The sequence below is a fragment of the Cervus elaphus genome, chromosome 6, assembly GCF_910594005.1.
Source record: "Cervus elaphus chromosome 6, mCerEla1.1, whole genome shotgun sequence".
Lineage (NCBI taxonomy): Eukaryota > Metazoa > Chordata > Mammalia > Artiodactyla > Cervidae > Cervus > Cervus elaphus.
This window is the reverse complement of record NC_057820.1, coordinates 1,861,161-1,881,578: the sequence shown is the minus strand read 5'-3', so window position 1 is coordinate 1,881,578 and position 20,418 is coordinate 1,861,161. Positions and strand designations below refer to the sequence as shown.

The window sequence follows — 20,418 nt, the reverse complement described above, 5'->3', positions numbered from 1 at the left end:
GGGTCCAAGTTAAAAATTCAATAAACCCAAAGACAATCTCCATAAGTGACAATCACTGAAGAAATAAATATATTATAGGTCAGGGCCCTCAAAGACTTCAGATACTAGAATTATCAAACAAGATGGAGAATAACTATGTATGAAGAGTGCTTAAAAATAAATTAATCATAAATATGACAATCCCCAGGGACTATCTAAAATAAGCAAGAAGAGCTGAAAAAGAAACCAAACAACTTTTAGAAATGAAATAATTTAGAAAAAAAAGTTTAACCAACAATGAATTAAAACAATTAATTTCCTACAAACAGGAATCAGTGAATTAAAAGACAGATTTGAAAAGAAATTAACCAGAGAACAAGCACAGAGGGACAAGGAGATGCAAATTATGACAGAAGACAGAATAAGAAAATGTAGGAGGAATGGCTGACAATTCTACATAACTGAAAGACATGAATCCACAAATGTCAAGCAAAGTAAATATCTGCCTCATAAATATTGTAATCATTCTGCAGAATAGCTAAGGCAAAAAACTTTTTTCGAATAGCAGACAAAGGGAAAAAAAGACACCAGCTACCTAGGAATAACAATCAGACAATCGGCAAACCTGTGACAGAAACAACAAAAGTAGAGAACCTACTGCAAGGGAAGTAACTGTCAATCTAGATTTCTGTGTCAAGCAAGACTGTTTTGGAGAATGCCTATGAGATAATGTCATTCCAGATAAACAAAAACAGAGTTACTACCTACAAACCTACAGTAAAGGAGTTTCTAATGAAGAAAAGGGATTCCCTGGTGGCTCAGATGGTAAACGAGTCCACCTGCAATGCAAGAGACCTGGGTTCGGCCCCTGGGTCAGGAAGATCCCCTGAAGGCAATGTCAATCCACTCCAGTATTCTTGACTGGAGAATGAAGAAAAAATATCCCAGGGTAAAAATCAGAAAAGCAGTAAGCATCATGAGTAAAGAAACTCTTACGTGTGAAAGCGAATCTAAAAATGTTTTTGAAAAATATAATGATGCTGCTGTCCAATCTAGGAGTTTAAAAAAAAAGGCTAGACTAAATACTGAACAAAGTAGCAAGTAACTTGATCACTGGATTTAATTGGAATTAAAGTATTTTAATGTCTTTGTTTTGTCTGAGAGTGGAATATGAAACTAATTTCACTTTGTTAAATATGCATGGCAAAATTCCAAGGACAACCATGAAAAGAACATAATAGATTATGTAACTTCCAAACCAGACAAGGAGAATACATAATGAAAAACAAGCCAAACAACCTGGTTGTTCAAAAAGGCAAGAATGGAGAGGGGGGAATTACAAATAGAAGACAAATTGTTAGATGACAGAAAAAGTACAAATCTATCAGAATCACAATAAATGGAAATGTTATTATACCAGTTAAAAGACAGATATAATACCCACTGTGGTAGGTTTGGTGACGATCCCCAGAGAAATCAGTCCTAATCCCTGTTAGCGATAACCTTACTTTAACGTTGCAAAGATTCTGGAAATGTAATTAAGGCACCGAGAATGGTGAAATTACCCTGGATTACCTGGATGGACCCTAAATGCAATCGCCAGCATCCTTACAAAAAGGAGGCAGATGGAAATGCTGGCTACAAAGACGAGAGAAGGGGGCCATCTGCCAGGGCCTCAGAGAACGGAGTGATGCAGCGGCAGCCCGAGTGCCGGCAGCCAGCAGAGTCAAGGAACCAAGCCCTCTGCAGCCCGAGAGGAGGTGCACGCTCATCCACACGGAGACTGTGGCTGGTGACACTGGCTTTGGGTTTCTGGCCTCCAGAACTGTGAGAGAAAGTTTCTCTTGTTTTAAAGCACCAAGTTTGTGGTAATCTGTTAAAGCAGCCACAAAAAAAAAAAAAAAACTAATATAATCATAAAACATAAGAACAGAACATAAAAAGTTTGAAAAGTAAATGGATGAAAATATGCATACCAAGCAAACAATAACCAAAAGAAAGCTGGAATATCTATATTAATGTTGAGATAATAAAGACCATGGAAAAGAAAATCATTTCATTAGAATGATAACACCATTCTAAAAAGTGATAAAAAAAAATTTCAACTTAACAATAAAATATTCATATATATATGCCTAATAAAATGGTGTCAATACATATAAAGGAAAAACAGCAAAAACTCAGAAACTGAAAATCTACCATTATAATGGTGGGCTTCCCAGGTGGCTCAGTGGGAAAAGAATCTGCCTGTAATGCAGGAGACATGGGTTCGATCCCTGGGTCGGGAAGAACCCCTGGAGGAGGGAACTCTAGTATTCTTGCCTGGAGAATCTCATGGACAAAGAAGCCTGGCGGGCTATAGTCCACAGGGTCACAAAGAGTTGGGCATGACTGAACTGACTGAGCACTCATGCATGCACCATCATAATGGGTAGTTTAACCCATAATGTAGAGATTAACACCAAATCATTAGCCAATTATTAACAGGCAAAACAGTAAAAAAAAAAAAAAGTCAGCAAACAGTAAACAGAAAAAAAGAACAATGTAATCAAAAGATCATCAGAAGTATACAGAACCTTGCAGCTCCCTGCTTTCCAAAACAGTTACATTTCATGGGAGTCCCCTGGTGGCCCAGTGGTTAGAATTCAGCATTTTCACTGCAGTGCCAGAACTGAGTGGGGGAACCGAGATCCACGAGCCTTGCAGCAGGGTCAAAATAAATAAACAAATATTTTGCAAATGACATCCTTAAAAAAATTCTTCTCTAGAATACTATGAATGTTTATTAAACAATCACCTCACATCTGGACAGAAATAAAATCTCAACAAACTCCAGAGAATTGGTACAAACAAAACATTACTCTGATCACAATGTAATTAAAACAAGTCGATAACAATTTTTTAAAACATATTTAAAACATATATTTGGAAATTTAAAAGCACACTTTTAAATAATGTCAGGCCAAAGAAGAAATCATAATGAAAATCTGAACACACATAATAAAAATATTATACTTTGAAACTGCTGGGTTTACTAAAGACCTACTTCTAGACAAATGTATAGCCTTCAAAGTTTCCACAGAAATGGACAGCCCTCAACACTTCTATTAAAAATAAGTATGCAATCAACATCTAAGAAGTTAGAAAAAGAATAAAGTCCAAACCACTTAGCAATCAAACTATGCTTTATATAATTTCTAATCCTTGAAACTACTCTGAAAGTTAGATTATAGCTTTGATTATATAGCTACAAAAGTTCTGTTTATCTGAATTTAAAAGCACGAACCAAATTCGCTGACCGTCCAGTGGTTAGGACTCACTGCTGGGGCCCAGGTTCAATCCCTGGTCAGGGAACTAAGACACTGCAAGTCATCAGATGTGGCCAACAAATAAAAAATAAAAGCACAGTCCATATGCTCCTTCAGGGGAAAAAACATACATCACATACGATGTAACTCATGTATCCTTGCAACTCTCATTCAGTCTTGATTTTTACTGAGAATAAAGATGACATCATAGCTGTTCTCACAGCACAATAAAATCTGGGGTCAAGAGCTGAAATAACATACAAATAACTCATTTTAAAAAGGTACTGGCAACCTTCCATAGCTGTAGTCAGCAAATTGTACACTATTTTCCTGAGGATTCTACTTCACCCTAGTGCATTATGAAGACATCAAAATGGAAATAATACACCAAGAAAAAGTAAAACATACTTTAAAACTGCTAGCTTAAAAAAAAAAAAAAACTGCTAGCTTGATTTTTTTTTTATTAGTTGGAGGCTAATTACTTCACATAGCTTGATTTTTATAAAGTAGAAATAATAAAAATAACTGTGAGTGAGTGATATGAAACATTTCAGTGATCTGGAGAGCGCTCCTGTCCCTACAGAGAAGCCCCTAGCAGGAGTCTCCGTGTCCTCATCCTCATGGGCTTCCGCACTCTCTGATTTGAGGAGCCATGAGCCCTTGAAGAGGGACCTCTGCCCCTGTTGTGTTTGACACCCAGTGCCCACCCAGTGCAATGCCTGGCTCACTAAAGGCCTTTTTAAAAGTTCCATGAATTAATAAGTCTCCTAAATGTGACTACTATCATTACAAATTAGAGACAAACAAAATTCATACTATTGCTGTCTGACAAAAAGCCGGAAATGTTTCCCTGAAGAAACTCCTTATTTTCCAAAATAATCAAACACCCCAGGCAGAAGCGGAGCACATTCAGTATTCCAGACATTCTAGGTAAGGGACATTCCTGGTGGTGATGTTGTCAAAGTACACAGTGTTTCAGTTCCTGGGGACAGCTCTCAGAATAAACTTAAGACAGCATGCGGATGACAGGGTCACCCAGCTCCCCAACAATGGGCAACTATCTTCACATCTCTCCTATGGAAGTAGACACTCAGTCCTAAAGGGAGTTCATTCCATGAGACCAAGCATCATTTCTATGCTACCTTCTTGACTGAAGTTCTGTGCAATAATAAGCTGATTAATGGTATCACCTGGGAACAAGGCTGCTCTTAACTGAAATATTCTTAAATCTTGGAAAGGATGGCTTAACCACAAAGTTCATGCTAAGCTGCAAAAGCTTACAGCTGTAACAAACAAAATTATCTCTGCACAGAAATTTACTTAAAAAACAAAAAGCTGGAGTAGCTAGTAACCAGGGCTCTGTATTGCTTTTCTGTGCCTTTCCCTCCTAACACCTGCTTCTCCCTGGTCCGTACAATGGAAGAGAAAAGGGAAGGAAATGCACGCTGACAGCATACCTACATACCACATGCATTCAAAAGCCCCGCTGTGGCCTCACAGCAACTCCAGGTAGACAAGAATGTTATGATCACTACTTCTGTTTCAACAGGAGAAAAAAATGAGTTCAGAGAATTTCATCAACTTGATCAGGGCAAACTTTAAGTAGAAAAATGCATCCAGATGCCATACCCCTAATACTCAGCACTGTACTAACAGTGGACAATTTAGTTACTTCAGTGAGAATAAAAATGCCTAATGCAGTATTCACATTTTTACAGCTTTACTGGTATGTATTCACATATCATACAATTCACCAACTTAAAGTGTACAGTTCAGTGGGTTTTAGTATATTCACAGACACATACAACCGTCATCACAATCTAATTTTATGACATTTTCAACACTGAAGAAGCCCCACACACACTGGCAGTCACTCGCCATTCCTATTCCTCCCCTCCACCACCACCTCTTTCCCTGGCTTCTTTCATTTAGCATAACGTTTCTAAGTTCAGCCATACTTAGCATGCATCAGTATTTCATTCTCTATTACTGGGTTTGTTTCCATGTTTCAGCTATTAATAATAATACTGCTATGAACATTCATGTACCAATTTTTGTGTAAATGCTTTTTCATTCAGCATTTGCATTTTCAAAGAGTTCTCACAACATGTGACAGAAAAAACTGAGGCTAGGCGCAGTCACGTGACTTCATCATGCAGTACTGGGTAACACTCAGGGACCCTGCAGTAAACTCACACCTCCTGACTGAAGAGCTACGACCTCCTCAGCACCACACTGCTGGTCTCTTCCACAAGAAACGTCAAGCAACAGCATGCAGATGAGAAAACCTGCTTCTCAGGTGAGGCGCTCCCTGAATCATTCCCGCTAAGTCAAACCATGAGGCAAATTTAAATTAAGCCTTACCAGATTAAGAGAAAGGGAGAACAAGTGTCAGAGGCAGAATGTTCTAAAGGGCCTCGCAGAGGACAGCCTCCTCCTCCTATGGACACACAGAAGGTTGCCAGCTTCTACTGCACCTGGCCCCTGAGGGCACCCCGGTGTTATCCGCATGTGCCTGTGGGACTGATCCCAACCTCAGTCTGAGGCCCACAGGCCCCTGGAGCTCCCAAGGCCTTGCTGCAGAGCTGAAAAGGGGACTACATTTGGGGGCATATATTTCTATGGTTAATTATATAAACCCCTTTTCCAACCTCCTGAAACAGTTCCTAGGCTTATAATATTTTTGGTAATAAAGTTCAGAAATATGGTTAATAATTATATTAGTAATATATAACAGCCACTTACTAGGTAGCATTTAATTCATTGAAACCTCATCAGTTCAATTTAGTCACTCAGTCATGTCCAGCTCTTTGCGACCCCATGGACTGCAGCATGCCAGGCTTCCCTGTCCATCACCAACTCCTGGAGTTTCCTCAAACTCATGTCCATCAACTCAGTGATGCCATCCAACCATCTCATCCTCTGTCGTCCCCTTCTCCTCCTGCCATCAATCTTTCCCAGCATCAGGGACTTTTCCAATGAGTCAGTTCTTCACATCAGGTGGCCAAAGTATTGGAGTTCCAGCTCCAGCATCAGTCCTTCCAATGAATAGTCAGGACTGATCTCCTTTAGGATGGACTGTCTGGATGTCCTTGCAGTCCAAGGGACTCTCAAGCGTCTTCTCCAACACCACAGTTCAACAGCATCCTTTCTTCAGTGCTCAGCTTTCTTTTATGGTCCAACTCTCACATCCACACATGACCACTGGAAAAGCCATCGCTTTGACTAGACAGATCTTTGTCAGCAAAGTAATGTCTCTGCTTTTCAATATGCTGTCTAGGCTGGTCATAGCTTTCTTCCAAGGAGCAAGCATCTTTTAATTTCATGGCTGCAGTCACCATCGGCAGTGATTTTGAAGCCCAAAAAAATAAAGTCTCTCACTGTTTCCATTGTTTCTCCATCTATTTGTCATGGAGTGATGGGACCGGATGCCATGCCAGATGCCAAGATCTTAGTTTTCTGAATGTAGAGTTTTAAGTCAGCTTTTTCACTCTCCTCTTTCACTTTCATCAAGAGACTCTTTAGTTTCTCTTCACTTTCTGCCGTTAAGTTCAGTTCAGTTCAGTTGCTCAGTCGTGTCCGACTCTTTGCCACCCCGTGAAACACAGCACGCCAGGCCTCCCTGTCCACCACCAACTCCCAGAGTCCACCCAAACCCATGTCTATTGAGTCGGTGATGCCATCCAACCATCTCATCCTCTGTCATCCCCTTCTCCTCCTGCCCTCAATCCCTCCCAGCATCAGGGTCTTTTCAAATGAGTCAGCTCTTTGCATCAGGTGGCCAAAGTACTGCAGTTTCAGCTTCAACATCAGTCCTTCCAATGAACATCCAGGACTGATCTCCTTTAGGATGGACTGGATGGATCTCCTCGAAGTTCAAGGGACTCTAAAGAGTCTTCTCCAACACCACAGTTCAAAAGGATCAATTCTTCGGCGCTCAGTTTTCTTTATAGTCCAACTCTCACATCCATACATGACTACTGGAAAAACCATAGCCTTGACTAGACGGACCTTTGTTGGCAAAGTAATGTCTCTGCTTTTCAATATGCTGTCTAGGTTGGTCATAACTTTCCTTCCAAGGAGTAAACATCTTTTAATTTCATGGCTGCAGTCACCATCTGCAGTGATTCTGGAGCCCAAAAGAATAAAGTCAGCCACTGTTTCCACTGTTTCCCCATCTATTTGCCATGAAGTGATGGGACCGAATGCCATGATCTTACGTTTTCTGAATGTTGAGCTTTAAGCCAGCTTTTTCACTCTCCTCTTTCACTTCCAATAAGAGGCTCTTTAGTTCTTCTTCACTTTCTGACATAAGGGTGGTGTCATCTGCATATCTGAGGTTATTGATATTTCTCCCTGCAATCCTGATTCCAACCTGTGCTTCACCCAGCCCAGTGTTTCTCATGATATACTCTGCATTTAAGTTAAATAAGCAGGGTGACAATACACAGCCTTGACACACTCCTTTCCCAATTTTGAACCAGTCTATTGTTCCATGTCCACTTCTAACTGTTGCTTCTTGACCTGCATACAGATTTTTCAGGAGGCAGGTAAGGTGGTTTGGTATTCCCATCTCTTAAGAACTTTTCACAGTTTGTTGTTATCTACACAGTCAAAGGCTTTGGTGTAATCAATAAAGTGGATGTTTTTCTGGAATTCTCTTGCTTTTTCTATGACCCAAAGAATGTTGGCAATTTGATCTCTGGTTCCTCTGCCTTTTCTAAATCCAGCTTAAACCTCATAATAACTGTAAGACAGGTACCATGATCATCTATATGTTACATACACACTTTCTTATGTGGGGAATACATGCAGTTGGTGGGTGTACAAACTGGTACAGCTCCTCAGAAGGGTAATCTGGAGACAGCTATGCAAATTAAAGGGAGTCTCTTGGACAGCAAAGAGATCAAACCAGTCAATCCTAAGGGAAATCAACCCTGAATACTCGTTGGAAGACTGATGCTGAAGATGAAGCTCCAGTATTTTGGTCATCTGACAAGAACAGCTGACTCACTGGAGAAGTCCCTAATGCTGGGAAAGATTAAGAGCAGGAGGAGAAGAGTGCGTCAGAGAATGAGATGGCTGAATGGCATCATCAATGCAATGCACATGAACTTGGGCAAACTTCGGGAGATGGTGAGGGGCAGAGGACTCACATGCTATAGTTCTTGGGGTGGCAAAGAGTCAGACACGACTGGGTGACTGAACAACAACATGCAAACTATCCTTGGACCGAGCAATTTCACTTCTGAGTCAATATCTACAGATATACTTCACAGTGCCCAAACACAAGGAATACTAACCTTAAAAAGCTTATAACAGTAAAAATCTGGAAACAAATACCTATCAATATAGCAGTGATTAAATAAATTATATAGGTAAAAGAAAAAGTCTGAGACTATTAAAGAGAATGATACAGATTTGTGTGCTGCTACTGAGCACTTGCCAAGATGTATTAAAAGGAAGAAAATCAGTGTTGCTATGTATAACACTTTTAACAATTTACCTTTAAAGGAGGTAAGTACACACCCCCACTCCAGCTGTGTGCTCTTGGGCAAGTTTCTTAACTTGCCTCATGGCTTCCTCGTCTGCAAAATGGTACAATACTCCCCACAGAGTGCACAATAAAAATTACCTGTGGCTATTACTATAACTTAATAATCACTTAATAATGATACTACCACTACTAATATTGTCATTAATAGATGGGCTCCACACAAAAAAAATTCATTTCCTATCTGCACTACCCAGTGCCAGGCACTAGGCAGGTATAGGGACACTGGCAAACAGCACCTGCTCTGCTTCCTCGTCGAGTTCACAGCCCATAAGGGTTTTCTTTTCCCAGATGTCTAGCCTACATTACCTGCCCCCACCAACAGGCAACAAGAAACCACAGACAGTAAGATGGGTCTCCACTGCCCAAACGCTCTCCCCCAGATGCACACAGATTCCATCGCTAATCAAACGTCACCTCCTCAGAGAAGCCACCCTCACCCCCCCCCCCCGCCCCGTCTACCACAGACCCTGCTGCCCTCATTCTCCGCCCGCTATTCTGCTTCTGTGCTCTTCACAGCAGTTACTGCTACCGACAGTCTAGCTTTATTACCTCATCCAAGAGAGGGACATGCGTCTTACCCCCTGCTCTGCTCACCACGCCGAGAGCAGTCCCCAGCACAAAACAGGTGCTCAATAATGGTATGTGAAGAAATGGGACTCCAAGTTAATGAAAGCTACAGAAAGCAAAACATCCTTGCAAAATAACATTTTAAAACTTGCTGTTGTCACTTTATCCTGGCAGAGTAGGTTTTCAAGATACTGTTCAGTTAAAATTTAAGTGTCCCCCAGACTTCACTCCTACTGCATTTAAAAATGCTATTTTTTCCCATGTAGGAAAAATGCTATTTTTTTCTTATGTATATTTTAAATTAATATAAAATCATATCAAAATATGCTCAACACTTTTAAGCTAACAGGTTTCAAAAACAATGTTACACATTAGGCACAACAATTGTTTTAAAAGGTACTTCTGGAATAAAGCTCAAAGGGCAAACAAAATTAAACCTGCTTCCCTTCACTCCTTCCAACTCAAGCCTCCTGCATGTAGAAGGTCAGAACAAGCATGAACTATTAAACAGCTCTGTTAAAGTTTAATATTGTGCTATGTCAAAGTTCCTAAATATTTTAAATATTTGAAAGAGCCACATGACAGCTAGTGAGCCCTGAACAAACCGAGCAGGTGTCGGCATACTTAACCTGCTACTGAACCAACTCTCAGACTCAGCTTTCAAAGCCTCAGACTAAAGGAAATCAAAAAAGGACAGCCCTCTACTCAACAAAATAACTTGCCAAAGCATAGGGGAAAATAAAAACAAAATGATATATCAGATTCACAGGTACAGCAGGCACAGTGTTGCTGTCGCTGTTGTTTCAGTCACTTTCCATTCTCAAGGAGGCTACATGAAGTCACTCAGTCGTGCCAGACTCTCTGCGACCCCATGGACTGCAGCCTGCCAGGCTACTCCATCCATGGGATTTTCCAGGCAAGAACACTGGAGTGAGCTGCCATTTCCTTCTCCACAAGGAGGCTAGTAGTTTATCTAAAAGAAAATGTTGCCATTCACCATCTACAACACAGTAAAAATTTTAACATCTACAACATAGTAAAAATGTTAAAGTCCTACTGCTAACAAAACAGAGCAAACAAGGCTTAAGAATGTTTGTAGGAAGAAATAACAATTCAGAACCCAACAGTGTAAAATTTACAATGTCTGGAATCCAATAAAAAATTACCCAACAAGCAAAGCAGAAAAACAAGATCCATATTGGAGATATAAATCAATCAAACCAACCGAGAAGTGAAAGTAAAGTTAAAATTAGTGGACAAGGTCACTAAAACAGTTAGTACAACTATATTACATACATTCAAAACCTCAAATAGAGAGATGGAAGATAAAAATGACACAAACTGAAATTCTAAAGATGAAAGCTACACCATGTAAGATGAAAATTTACACTGAACAAGATTAATGGTGGATTAAACACTGTACAAGAGAGTAGTGAATTTGAAGACAAAGCAATATAAAGAAAAAAAAGCAAAGGAAAAAGACAATCAAATAAATGAACAGAGCATCCCTGAGCTGCTGGTCAACTTTAAATAGTCCAGCATGAATGGGACTGGAGTTCTCAAAGACAACATCACAAAGAAAATATACACAAAAAGATAATGCCCAAAATTTTCTCAAGTTTGATGAACAAACCCACAGATCTATAAATCTGGATCTATATATTTGGCTCTATAAACCCAGAGATCCAAGAAAGCTGCTCAATGAACCCCAAGCACAAGAAACGTGAAAAAAAAAAAGAAAAACCCACTGAATTCAAAAGCATATCAAGGGACTTCCCTGGTGGTCCAGTGGCTAAGGTTCCTTGCTCCCAACGTAGGGGGACCTGGTTCAATTCCTAGTCAGGGAACTAGATCCCACATGCCACAGCCAAAGATCCTGCATGCCGCAACTAAGAACTGGTACGGCTAAATAAAGAAATGAAAGAAAAGCACATCAAAATAAAATCGCAAAACCAGTGACAGGAAAATCTTAAAAGCAGTCAAAGAACAAGGGACATGTTATGTAGAAGAACAAATATAAGGGTGACAGCAGACCACCTGTAGAAAATGATGCAAGCAAGAAGACAGTGACACAACATTTTTAAAGTAAAAACGAGAAGATTTTAGCCCCAAGGATTTGAGTTTCAAGACTTTTGGCTCAAATTTACAATTCCACGTAGTAAGCCTGTATAGCAATGGCACCTCTGAATTATAGGCATTACATTTTCTCAAACACTAACCTCTCATTTGGCAAAAGGAGCTACAATATGTATAGCATAGCTTTTTCAGTACAATCTTTCACACCCAAAAGGCATGAGATAAGTTAACAGCTGGGGGTGCATTTAAGAGAAGTTAATGCACCATTGGTAATGGTTCCTCTCTTGTTTTTCCCCTCAAGTACATTCTAAATATGTGATAATAACTCAACACACTTAAGCAGCACCTATCGCTTACAAAGTACTTTTTAATTTAATCATCATACCGATTCTTTTTTAATATTTATTTTTATTTATTGGCTGCATTGGGCTGTGGTACACAGGCTCTCCACTTGCACCTCCAGAGCACGCAGGCTCAGTCACTATGTGGCAGGTGGGGTATTAGCTCCCTGACCAGGAACTGAACTCACGTCCCCTGCACTGCATGGTGCACTCATAACCCTGGACCACCAGGGAAGTCCCAAACCATCATACTAGTTCTATGAAGTACCTATGGAGGGCATTATCATACCCACTGTACAATTGGGGAAACTGAAGTTCAAAACAGGGAAGTGATGTGGCCAAGTATGTGAGGTGGAGAAAGTGATGGAGGTGAGGGTAGAAAATGAGCTTTGCCATTTCCTGGGTTCTTCCTCTGGGCCAGGTATAATGCCAGCTTAAGATTAATCTAGCAAAATTTGCAGCAACACGGAGGGACCTAGAAATGATCACACTAAGTTAAGTAAGACAGAAAGACAAATACCACATATCACTTATATGCAAAATCTAAAAAGATAATATTAATGAACTTGTTTACAAAAAAGATTCACAGACTTCAAAAACAAACTTACGGTTACCAAAAGGGAAAAGGGGGAGATAAGTTTGGAGTTTGGGATTAACATATACACACTACCATGTATAAAATTATCAGCAAGGACCTACAGTATGACAGAGAACTCTGCTCAATATTCTGTATTAACCTATATCGGAAAAGAATCTAGGAAAAAAAAGGCTATAACAATCATTTTCCTGTACACCTGAAACTAACACAACACTGTAAATCAACTATACTCCAAAGTAAAATAAAAATTAAATTAAAAAAAAAACAAAATTAAACTCAATAAAAGATCTATTTAGTGAAGAAAGTTAACCAACCAGGTATAACCAGGTCTTTCTAACTCCAAGTAGTGCTCACTATTAAACCACAGCTGAAATATATTATCTAAAGGACAAACATAAAATACAAACATCCATTCTGGGTTGGAACTAGAATAATGAAGCTGAAACTTCTACTCAAAGAAAAGTAAAGCAGATCTCCTGAACAAAGGAGAGTCTTTATTTCATTTACTATAATGGATAAAGCCCACAACGATGGCCCTGCAGCCAGTATCATGTGGCATCTCAGGACAGTGTTTCTCCTCCACAGTTCCTTACTGTAGACCAAAGCAGGAAGCAACAAAAGAAAGTCCACTGGCAAACAAAACAAGTAAGGGCAGAAGGCAGATGTCTAACTTGGTCTAATGAAAAAATTTAAACTCCAGGCAGAAATCAGCAAATGATGCCCCACCTGAAGCCAACTCCAGCCCACTGCCTATTTTTATAAGGGCCACAAGCTTTGTTTGATTTTTAAAGGCTAGAAAAAATAATATACGCAGCATAAATAAATGATGGACATGAAAATCAATTCAAATTTCAGCATCCACAAATAAGGTTTTACTGGACAGTCATGTCACTTACGAATCACCTATGGCTGCTCTCATGCAACAGCAGAGCTGAATAGTTTAGTTCCAACAGAGATCATATAGCTCTCAAAGCCTAAGGAAACACCTGGTGGCTCAGATGGTAAAGAATCTGCCTGCAATGCAAGAGACCTGGGTTTGATCCTTGGATTAAGAAGATCCCCTGGAGAAGGGAATGGCAACCCACTCCAGTATTCTTGCCTGAAGAATCTCATGGACAGAGGAGCGTGGTGGGAGCTCCAGTCCATGGGGTCGAAGAGAGTCGGACACAGCTGAGCGACTAACACTCACTCAAAGCCTAAAATATTATCTGGTTCTTTACAAAAAGTCTGTCAACTTCTGCTTTGAGGGAACAGATAAGCCTTTAATAATTTGGCATGAACTTTATTCTTCACAGCTAAGCTTTTAAAAAATTAACTGAAGATCACTACCGAAACAAATATTTCTTAAGGACCTGCTCTATTCCAGGCATTGTACTAGCCTCAGGAAACAGTAATGAAGCACACCTGCTGCCCTCACGGGGAAGACCAGGGCCAACAGTTACAATCCGTGACTGAAGTGACAGGACTAAGGGAGTGTATAGAAAACAGGCAGCACAGCCTGGTGTCGCAGAGCATCATCTCCGGAGTCAGACATCCTTGATTTGAATCCCAGCTCCACCACCTCCTGTGTGACCTTGGCAATTACTTAAACTTTCTTAGTTTTTCCATCTGATGAGATGAAAATAGTATCCACTCAATAGAACTGTTTTAAGGATTAAATTAGATAATATTGGGCTAGCAAAAAAAAATCAGACAGGTTTCTCCGTAACATCTAATGGAAACACCTGGACGAACTTTTTGGCTCCCGCACATAAAAAGTACAATGCCTAGCACACAGTAAGTATTTAAAAAGACAAAAATTTAAGCTTATAAACTGGATTTAGAAAACCTGTGTTGCCACTTAAAAGCATATCCCTGTTTTCAATAGTCATTTAAACAGAGAGAGTGACAGATATCAAAGCAAAGTCCAAAGGCATTTAACCACAATGTATGCACTCAATGTGGACAGTAACCCCACCTTCACAGCTCAGTCAAAAAAAAAAATAAGAGCTAGACAGGTTCTAGGAAGGCCATGTAAATGCAGCATAAATGGGCAAGTGGAAGAACGGAAGAAAGTGAGCTGGGAGATCATCCTAAGAAATCTGGGGGAATTCTCTGACTCAGTGGTTAGGACTCAGTGCTTTCCCTGCCAGGGGTCCGGGCTCAATTCTTGGTCAGGATCATTCCCACAAGCCATAGGGCACAGACAGAAAAAAAAGAAGAAGAAATTTGGATTTTGTTCTAAGTATGAAGGGAAGTCATTGGATTGATTTGTTTGTACAATTACTTAATTTATTCTGAGTACATAATCCAATTACATGAATCAAAACTCGAAAGGTTTATTTATGAGGTTATCCAGTAAAATGTAAGGCTTCTTCCCACCCCTATCCAACAGCCACATAGTTACCTAAAGGCAACTATTAATACTTTACTGGTCTTTGACAGTTTTAGCAAGGCACACCATGATCCAATCTCTACTGTATGTAAATCACTCTGGCTGCCAGGTGGAGGTTAAGCAGAAAGAAAGGACCTTCGGAGCCCAGCTGCAGGCTGCTACGGTAGCTCAAGGGAGACATGACATCCACTGGGACCCAGGTGGTAACAGTGGTGACGGGACAGAAGGACTGAGCCAGGACGTATTCTGAAGGTAGAACTGACAAAACTGATGTTACCAGACAGCATTAACGACTACAGCTATAAGCACTGGTTTTCCCACACTAAAGTCTCCGGGTCTAGTATTTTAGACTTTAATGGCTAAATACTCAAGAGTTCAGTGATTATGAAGACCGGTAATACATGAGAGAACAGATAACAGAAAAAAAGATAAAATGTGATATTTACAATTGGATTAATATTGTGTCAATAAGAATTAGATGATTTTATATCAGAAATTACATTTTTGAAGCCAACTCCAAAGTGTATTAATGCAGTTGAGGGACTGAAATAGCAAATATTAAAAAGCAAAAAACAAAAGTTAAAGTGAAATCTTTTAACATCAGTATTGGCTAACTACCACATAAGAGAGAAGGCTGAAGTCTTCTCAACAGAACAGAATTTAAGAGTATGACATTACATTTATGTGAAGTACTTCTTACCATTCTGATCACTTTAAATGCATCAGTAAAATTTCACCACGTTACAGTGAAAGTGAAAAAAATTGCCATTAATGGACAAGAACATTCATTAAAAAGCAGTCCTATCTTCCTGAATAAAGTATGGTAGAACCATATAAACGAGCACAGTGCAACTGAAAGGTATGAGAAATAAGTCTATACTATAGTCTGGCACAGATGCCACATGTTAAGTGGGGAAAAAAGCCTGATGGCACAGAGGTAGCCTGTAGCCACAGTGGTCATCCTAATGGGTATGAGGACCACTGTGGCTACTATCAAAAAAAAAAAAGGAAACAAATGCTCCCAAGAATGTGAAAAAATTGGAGTCCTTTTGTTCTACTGGTGGGAATATATCAATAAAATGGTACAGCGACTATGAAAAACAGCACAATGGTTACTCAAAATTTTTTAAACAGAATTATCATCTGATCCAGCAATTCCACTCCTGAGTACATAATGCAAAGAACCGAAAGTAGGGTCTCAAGGAGGTATTTGTACATTCCTGTTCATAGCAGCAGTATTCACAATTGCTGAAATGTGGAAGCAAACCAAATATTTGCAGAGGGATGAATGAATAAACAAAGTGTGGTATTTACATACAATGGAATGTTATTCAGCCTTAAAAAGAAAGAAAATTCTGATACTTTCTATAATATACATAAACCTTGAGAATACTATAAATGAAATTAGGTCAGACAGAAAGACAAATACCACATGACCCCACTTATACATGGAACCTCAAAACAAGACAAAAAGCAATTCCTTAGCCAGTATTTTATAATAACTATAAATTGAGTATAACCTTTAAAAGTTATTTATCACTACACTGTATACCTGTAACTTACATGATATTTCAATTTGGAAAAAAAAAACAAAAAGCAATCCCTAAACATTGAAAACAAAATAAAAAACAAAAGAACACTAAACATCCAGTAGTAGCAAAATCATGCACTAACTACTCCAAGCGACTTTAAAACACAATAATTTGACTACATATTCCAAATAAGGATACAAAAAAGACCTCTTAAACACCTTTTATTAGTTGGTACTAGTGTTCATATTATTCTGATACTGATATACAGTGTAGCATAAAACAATGAGTAATTAGAGTCAAGACGTTTACCTTAGAAGAAAAAAGAGACACATGCAAGATTAAAAAGGTTAAACAGAATTCTGTCATCTCGCTTTACAACTAAAAGTGTCAGTAATCCACCATGTGTGCACTGAAAAGACCTAGAAACAATGATCAACTCAGCAGCAATAAACAACTCCAGGGCACAGATTGTTAATTACCAAATATTATTTTTTCATTAAAAAAAATCAAGGCCCCTTGGAGAAATGATGATTCCAGGGCTGGGACAAAAAATGTACAAGATGAGCCTGGTGTGGTTTGTCATACCAGAAAAAAGAGCAATCAAAGACTTGTGTCTAAAGGATTTAGGAGCCAATTTGAACAGATTTCTATTACACAATGATGGAACAATTTGAGTCTCAATAAGGATCTACGATGAACTGAACCATATAAATACGTTTAAATCCATGAGTTCACAATGACACAAATACATATACACAACTCACTGGCCACTTTTGGAGAATGTCAACTCATTATTTTGAAAACTAATATAAAATGTAGCAGGATTAACCATTTATCCTGCCTTTCCTAAGAGAGTTACAATTCAAGGTAACCAAATCATGAAGGAAGGGAAATTGCTCTTCACAGAAATATTCCAGCTAATAAATTATGAACTTATATAATTAAAATATCAACATTTTTTATACCTAATGAAAGAATGACTCTAAACACTGAGCATCAAGGGATCCAAACATGAAGAAAGACTACTTGCAGCAACATTGATTGACCTAAAGATTATCATACTAAGTGCAGCAAGACAAGGAAAGACATCATATAATATCACTTCAGCGGAATCTAAAAAATTATACAAATGAACTTATTTACAAAACAGAAACAGACTCAGACTAAGTAAACAAATTTATGACTACCAAAGGGGAAAGAGGGAGCAGAATAAATTGGGGATTTGGGATTAACAGATACACACTACTATATAAAAAATAGATTTAAAAGTACCTACTATATAGCACAAGGAACTATATTCAATATCTTTTAATAACTACAATGGAAAGAAGTTGAAAAGAATATGTATCTATACACATGCTATATACCTGAAACACTATAAATCATCTATACTTCAATTTAAAAGACTACTAATCCTTATCTGCCTACTAACCTATGAAGTCGTCTTGCTAAAAATAAAACTTGAATCTGATAATGCCTTTAGTTCTAACTAAATTACATTTACAGCAAATACTGTTTTGTAGATAAACTACAAAACAGAATAAGATCCAGCAAAATACTGTTTTGTAGATAAACTACAAAACAGAATAAAATCCAGACTGTGAGTAATTCCACAGGACAAACCAACAATTTCAGCAACAAATAAATTACAAGCGACAACAAAAGATGGAGGAGGAGCCTATAGATTAAAACATTTCACAATGTATGCATTTGGATCCTGATTCAAACTGTTAAAATCAAGAAAATAGACATACAGAAATTTAACAGCTAAAATCATATGACATCTTGGGTATGAGGATACAGGTAAAGCAAAACTAGCCATGAGTAAATAACTACTGAAGCTAGATGAGGGTAAAGAGAGGTTTATTATACTAGTCTCTCTACACGTGGTGGGAAGAATTGAACATATAAAAATGAATAAGTCCAATTAATCTCTAAGTTTCACATAATAAAAAATGTCTTTTTTATATTAGCTGTCAAACTGTTAAAAATTACGACAATCAAGAAAATTTTAAACTGGCTGGATATCTGATTATTTTTTTAAAATATCTTTTAAAGCACTTCAGTATTTACTGATGCAATACAAGGACAACTTGAAAGAACTAAAAACTAATAATCATCTAAAGAAACACCTTTTATACCAAAATCAATAACAACTGAATACCAAACAAAACCTTACCAATATTAGACAACATCAAAGAGTTAAAGGAGAAAATGGCTAGTTGTATAAATCATATCTTAGAGAGGAAACTATCCCACCTTTTGAAGACTGGGTAGAATTTAGATTCACGTCTTTCAGTGAGCCTCTGTAACTGAAACCACACAAGCAGTAAAACAAATCATACCATTTGTCCTGCTGTAAACCACATCAAAACTCTGAAAAGCAGCTGGGACTGCCAAAACCATTCACTTCCTTAAAAAACAACTTTACCATTCTAGTGTAACCCACTATCAGAATACCAAGATTCTGGATTTAAATAAGTAATTTACACGTGGGCTGGCACTTGTCCGTTAACTAAAGACCCCAACTGTACAGTCCCACCCTCATACAATTCATCTTTGCCTGGGGTGCCCTCCCCTCTCTGGTGCTCGTCGACTCCAGCTGGGTTTCACCGGGCGCCTTCACTGATGTGTTTAAGCAAAGAAGACAGAGTGGACCCTTCAACAGCTTATTTCCTATCCTCATTAAGATGTAACCAATTTTTCACCCGGAAAAAAAAAAAAAAAATCCTTCTGTAACAACTTACGAGCATTGCATACAAGGCTCAGCTATGTTTTCGGCCCGTGCGGATATGACAAATTGCTTTATGTCATTTAGGCATAAAATCATATGGTCACACCACTGCTGGCAGCTCCAGGTTAACCAAAAAAAAAAAAAAATACTATTTTAAGGTAAGAATGCATGAAGCGAACGCAAAAGCTTACGAAATCTCCTGACCATGAATTTCGCGAGCAAAGATAAAACGGTTAAAAGGCAAGAGACCCTCTAACACTCCTCGAGACGAAAAAGAAAGGAAATAGAGGGCGAGGATGAGCAACAGCCCCTTCCCTAATCAAGTTGCAGGACAGACCTATTACCGTCCGCAGGCAGATGTGGCTTCTCTCTTTTGGCAGAAGCTGTCGTTTTCTTTAAAAAGAAAAAAAGGGAAAAAAAGCGCAGACGGAGGACAGGATCCGGATGCCCCTGTCTGTCTGCGTCTGTGCACGAACCCTGGAGCCCTTGGCATCGCGGGACCAAGGGCAGGGTCGCCGCGACCACCGCGCGACCCACCGTCCGGCCCGCGCCCTCCTTCTCCACAAGGACCCCCGAAGCCCACCACCCAGCCCACCAACAAGCTGTCCAGCCGTCTCCACAGACCAGGCCCTGGGGCCAAGGGTCTGCAGGGTATAGACACCCCCCCGCCTCCGCCCTTCAAGGCCGACGACCGAAAGGCGGGGACCCCTCCCATGGCGGCCCCCGCCCTCCGTGCCGCAGCCGAAGGCCCGCTCCTCGGCCTGCAGCCCCGAGCCCGCCGCCGCGCTGCGCACCAACCTCACCTCAGAGGCGAATGGCGGGCAGCGCGAAGGCTCCCAGGTCCCAGTGCGACAGCCTCCCGTCCGCTCCGGCGACTCCGGCTCCGGCTCCGCCCCCTGTCCGCCGAGCGAACTCCGGCCCGCAGCCCCGGCCCGCCCGGCCTCCCGTCCGGCCTCCCGCCCCCTCAGCCCTCCTCACATCCCCAGACGCCCGAGCTGGGTGCGGCCTGCGGCGCCGCAGCCCAACAACGCGCCACCCCATAGGCCCAGCCCTTGCCGCACCCCCCAGCAACCCGTGCTGCTATTGGCTGGGCACAGGCGGGGCGCCGCGGGGCGGGACTGAGGCGGCGAGGGGCGGGGCCTGAGCGGGCGGGGTTGCCGCCTGCTGGCAGAGTCGAACTTCGGCCGCCCAGCTCCGGGTCCTGCGGACCGGGCGGGGTCCAGCGCGTAGGGATGGCCGCTCGCAGACTCACATGCCTCGTCGCTGAAACCGGTCGGGCCGGCGTGCCGGCAGCCCCCGCTCACCCGAAGCCGCTCGGCCACTCATTCATTGTCGTTGATCGGGCTCTTGGA

The 20,418-nt window shown here is 40.3% G+C and overlaps 1 protein-coding gene across 12 annotated transcripts in view; it reads right to left on the bottom strand.

Moving 5' to 3' along the window:
- Window positions 1–20,083, bottom strand: part of ADD1 (adducin 1) — a 92,048-nt gene extending 71,965 nt beyond the window's left edge. For 3 of the 12 annotated variants that reach the window (XM_043906029.1, XM_043906031.1, XM_043906030.1), the window contains exon 1: window positions 19,870–20,076. The gene's annotated coding sequence lies outside the window, so the exon portion shown is untranslated. Of the gene's footprint in view, window positions 1–19,079; window positions 19,099–19,403; window positions 19,423–19,869 lie in introns of those variants that run through there. The other 9 variants (XM_043906027.1, XM_043906028.1, XM_043906025.1 and 6 more) reach the window with 7 other exon arrangements.
- Window positions 20,084–20,418: the final 335 nt, after the last annotated feature.